The 5,562-nt window shown below is 38.6% G+C and overlaps 1 pseudogene; it reads right to left on the reverse strand.

Moving 5' to 3' along the window:
* LOC107745423 (ATP-dependent RNA helicase DHX36-like) overlaps positions 1-5,562 on the reverse strand; it is a 56,310-nt pseudogene that overhangs the window by 2,642 nt on the left and 48,106 nt on the right.

Raw genomic sequence — 5,562 nt, forward strand, 5'->3', positions numbered from 1 at the left:
ACGCAGCATAAATGGCTGCCCACTGCTCCGGGTGTGTGTTCACGGTGTGTGTGTGTTCACTGCTGTGTGTGTGCACTTTGGATGGGATAAATGCAGAGCACTAATTCCGAGTATGGGTCACCATACTTGGCCACATGTCACGTCACTTTCTCTTTGTCACTGACCAGCCGTGTTGATCATTCAGCATTGAATCACTCAGAATGCTGTTTGTGCTTTTGTAAAACTAGCCCAATGCCCAAATAACAAACACACCGAATTGATGCATGCAAAGGCACACATGCAAATTCAAAAATAATCTAGCCCTGAAATATTGAGATTTTCTAAGGATTTCTCAGTCCTTAAATGTACTGTTTCTTAAGGCAGTGAGTGGAGAGACAGAATTTGTGTGTTTGTGATTGCCATAAGACAGGGTGACATTTCCAGAGTCATACTTTTACATCCACACACACACAGAAACAGAATAGTGTAAATGTGTGTGAAAAGAGACCAGTAAAAAGAAAGAGAAAGAAGAGCTTGTCTTCGGCTCTTCTTGCCTCTTTATTGGCTTAACACAGTACTAAGTCCTAATCAGGAGCCCAGGGGCCCCAGTGGGGAGGTGTCACAGGTCAGCTCTGTGGACATTGTTAGTTCTGACCAGACACAGTGTCCTTAGAGAGTGAGAGTGAACGAGGAAAAGACTGACGTAAGACGAGGACTAGAACCAAATGCAGACATTAAAATTCAGTTCACCTCAATACACTTTCGCGAATCAATCTTTCTCAATCTTCACACATATCTTTTAGCTTGCAATCTGATTGTTGCAATCTACGGTCTCATTCTGCCCCCTTCCTCAATCTCTCCATACGCTGGTTTATTCAAACACACTATTTCTCTTTCACTAACGCTTCAATCTTACTACCTGCCACTTTGCTTCAGGCATCTCCCTTGTCACACTCTTGAAAATCTTTCTCCTTTTACATATAATTTTCTTCTCTCCCCGTGTTTCCTGCATCGCTATGCAGGAGCGCCACAGCTGCTGAGAAAGACTACGCAAAGACAAAAAATAAAGCAATAATGTTGTCACATAGTCAGAGTTGATCAGGACTCCCTGGGTTATTTATTACAGGTCAACCTATTAAATAAATTAGCATGAAACATAAATTTTAGTCTAAATTATAATTTTAAAAGAAAGAAACCACAGATTGACTATAGCTTTAGTGTCTAACTTTAGTCTACAGTATCGTATTCTCAGAAAAGGACAAGACAAACATGCCAAAGTTTAACCTACAGGCACTGGTGCACAAGACAGGACTGTTCAATCTACATCACTGTGACAGAACGGCACCAAAGTTAATATTGTTTCACTTCTTTTTCTGGCAAAAACAGACAGGCATATCTGTGTGTGTGTGTGAGTCGTTGACCAAGTACAGAGATCCCATAAATGGTACTCCTCGATTCAGTAAGGAGCTTTGATCTCTTTTGAGAGGGTGTCAGTTAAAAGGCACACAGAAACTGAATAAAAGATGGACTTAAACTAGAAGTGGCATTAATTTGCAAACGCACGTCTTGTCTCACAACTAAACAGAGCTCTTCAACAAAATGATATACAGTAGCCCTTCCCTTTGAAATGAGTGAATGAATACACTGCATGAGTGTGTGACTTTATTGGGGACAATTTTGATAGCTAAAGCTGACAAAACCTCACTTTGGGGTAAATTAAAAATGTACGTACACTGGTGGTCTTCATCTTCAGGTGATAAATGAGCCATGTGTAGTGGAACTGAGTTTCCTCTACATTGACAGATTTTGGGTGGATACACACTTTCCCATCGGCCTTAGTGTACACCTTCACTGGCCTGCAAAAACATAATTTCAAGATTTAATTTTCAAAAATGTTACAATTTTACAGATAAAGCCGGCCAAACAATGGACCTGATTGAAAGTCTACACACAATTTTAAGACATTTCTTCTCAGAGATCACTTTGACGTCATTTAAATGTGGATCTATACTGGGGCTATTGTTGTGTCATCAACTTCAGATTTTCCCCTGCCCAAGTATCTTATGAAAAAAAAAAATTTAGTAAGTCACTTTACATCTTGGTTCGATTCCCGTCCATTCCCGTCTAAGTGGGCAGTTTTAGGCTAGAACTATTTTTGCTGAATTGGACAATTGGCATACAGTCTGGTTCACTTTGCACATTATTCTGAACCTGAACTGCCCACTGCCCACTGACCATCTGACCAATATGTAAAGCAACAAACCATATTTCATTTTGGTCCTATATGCCATTTAGGGGCAGGTTTATCTAAAATAACAGAAACAATAATAAACCACACAGGGGAGGAGGGAAAAAATAAAGTAAAAAATGAATGAATGAATTGAATGGCACAAGAGTTCCTGCCAACAGTCACTTGTAAGATAAACTTGTAAGTGGAAATGCAGTTGAAAGCTGGTGATTTTGTGAAATAATCTATATTTATTTTGTACAGAAATTCTGATCAGTAGATTACCGTTCAAGATTGGGGTCGAGTAAATGCTATACTTTTTTATCTTCTGGTCTTTACATAATCCTAGAGAAAAAAAAAAAAAACGATCAAAAAGCACAGCTGTTTTCAACACTGATAATAGAAGAAATGTTTCTTGAGCACCAGATATTAAAGGGGTCATATGATGCTGCTAAAAAGAACATTATTTTGTGTATTTGGTGTAATGAAATGTGTTTATGCGGTTTAAGGTTAAAAAAACACATTATTTTCCACATACTGTATATTATTGTTTCTCCTCTATGCCCCGCCTTTCTGAAACGCGTCGATTTTTACAAAGCTCAGCGGTCTGAACAGCGAGGTGTGCTCTGATTGGCCAGCTATCCAGAGCGTTGTGATTGGCCGAATACCTCAAGCGTGTGACGGAAATGTTACGCCCCTTACCATACTGTGATGGTCTGTCCGGCCGGAGCGACGAGACCCATTATAAAGCAACCCATTATAAACGAGGCATTTGTTGCATCCAGTGGGGACATAATTACGGATTATAATGACTTATACTGTCTTTTTACGCGTTGCATCGTGCCGCGTAAACATAAAACTATGTCTGCATTTGTGATCGGAGAAATGACAAACAAAAAGTGCTACTCTACACTGCCCAAAAAACTTGCGATTCAAATTCTTTAAATATAAAAAGCGTACTTACAGTCTGTGAGTCAGAACAGCCGGCATTGTAGTCTACTCTACCAGGATCAGGAAACAGTCCTCCATAAAATGCACTGCACACATCTGAATATTTGGGTTGAACTGTTCTGGAACAGTGTTGTAAATACAACTTAACCACTGATTTCTAGTCGTGTCCTCTTTTGGAAGACCAAACAAAGTAGTTTCGCTTTCACAACGAAACACACAAGGCGGGCTAGAGTGAGCGGAGGCCGGCAGGCCTGAGTGAGCGGCGGGCGGCAACAATACTACAGCGAGAATAAAAGTTACGCTTTCTTTCTTTGCGTGAACATTTGGGCTGTGTTATGCAAATCTTCCCACATCGTGACGTAGGTATGTGGGGGCGTGTTAGAACGAGCCGTTTTAGGTAGGCGTGGTTGACTCTTAAAGTTTATAAAGAATATCTCCTTGGATTTGAGACTTTAGTCTTTGCAACTTTACAGATCTTCTTTATGCACCAAGAGCTTGTAACACTTCAAAGAGAAAGGAAAAATTGAAATCGCATCATATGACCCCTTTAAAGCAAATTAAAATAATTTTTGAAAGATTAAGTGACACTGAAGACTGAAGTAATGGCTGCTAAAAAGAAAGCTTTGCAATTACAGGAATAAATTACATTTTAAAATGTGTTCAAATAGAAAACAGTTTATATAAATTGTAATAATATTTAATAATACTACAAATGTTTTTACTGTATTTTTGATCAAATAAATGCAGCCTTGGTGCATGGTCACATTTTTGAACAGTATAAATTTATAATATATATTTTTGCTAGACTTTACACTGCGAGACAAAAGTCTGGCTTGCGAGACTACACTCATGCTAATTGAAGTAACTCATGAATATTTCAGTCTAGCATCAGATAAACTAGACAAAAGCTTCAGTGTGACAATTCACACACATAGCGGCGCAGCTGCCTATTTGTACACATTCAATGAGGATCTGCTTCTGCAGTCTTCTGCAACTCATATAAAGCTGCATAGTGAAGTCGAATGGAGAGCATTAACGAATGGAGCCAGGCTTAATGTAAAGGTCTGAATTTCAAACAGAACAGTGTAAGAATAATGGACAGAATGAGGCTGAATGGAATCCATGTGAAAAATGGACAGATTGAGTGGCGTGAACAAGATGCACAGTGCTGGGGCCGTGAAATAGCGCTAATGCACTCTGTGTGTGTAAAAGCTGAAATCAAAATGTCCCTAGAGGACTAGGGTGACCACTTGGTTATTGCTCTGTTGCAGGACAGTAGATTTGATTTGTGGGACAAAATCACTATCAAATGGCAATCACATTTTATATTATATTTCTTATTGTGGTATTGTAATTTCAGGGAAGAAAAAAATGCAAACATAATTGAAATGAGGGACACTGCTTGCATTTTGCAGGATGCAGGGACAAAGCTCACAATTTCGGGACTGGTCACCTTACTAGAACACACCATCTCAGCACTGTAACAGTGATAACGTAAAATAACTAATAACTGAGCCAGACAAAAACTAGTCTCAATATCAGTGTTAAAAACGAGAAAATTAAACATAAATCAAGGTTTCTTTAATGAATTTGGTTGAAAATAATACATACAGGTCTTTCATGCCGCTTCTATCATCTGAGATTGCTCATGAGCTTTTATACCCTATATCTTTATCTTTTCTGCCCCAACAGAACAAAAGTCTGTGAAGATGTCTTAATTGGGATAATGCAATCAGCGACAGTCAGTAAATATTCAGTTGGGGCTCAGGTGTTTCAATGAGCTACAGAATTGAGTCCACATAATCCGAAACAAACAGAAACACAAGCAATAAGATAAAAACCTGCCACTTACATTGGTCTCTTCTTACTATGGTTGGGGCGAATCTTGGCCACTTTAGGGTACAAACCCGCAACGATCACAGCCTTAATTAGCTTCTCATTCTCATAGAGTAACATAAATAAGGGAGAATATTAATTATGTTACAGGGCTCAAGAACTGATTTTTATTTTTTTTTAATTTACAATGTTTCCTAAGGTGCACTTACAATGTTAATGGAAATTTTTACACCAAAAATGGTCAAAATATAGAAAAAGTCTAATTTTTACCCTTACGTTAGTCCTCTGGTTTAAACACTCCATTTAAAGGGGTGTGTCTCCTTTAAGACTTCAATGTTAAAGGGGTCATATGATGCTGCTAAAAAGAACATTATTTTGTGTATTTGGTGTAATGAAATGTGTTTATGCGGTTTAAGGTTAAAAAAACAAATTATTTTCCACATGCTGTACATTATTGTTTCTCCTCTATGCCCTGCCTTTCTGAAACGCGTCGATTTTTACAAAACTAATCGGTCTGAAAAGCGAGGTGTGCTCTGATTAACCAACTATCCAGTGCGTTGTGATTGGCC

Source organism: Sinocyclocheilus rhinocerous, unplaced genomic scaffold (genome assembly GCF_001515625.1).
Source record: "Sinocyclocheilus rhinocerous isolate Xijiao unplaced genomic scaffold, SAMN03320098_v1.1 scaffold3242, whole genome shotgun sequence".
Taxonomy (NCBI): domain Eukaryota; kingdom Metazoa; phylum Chordata; class Actinopteri; order Cypriniformes; family Cyprinidae; genus Sinocyclocheilus; species Sinocyclocheilus rhinocerous.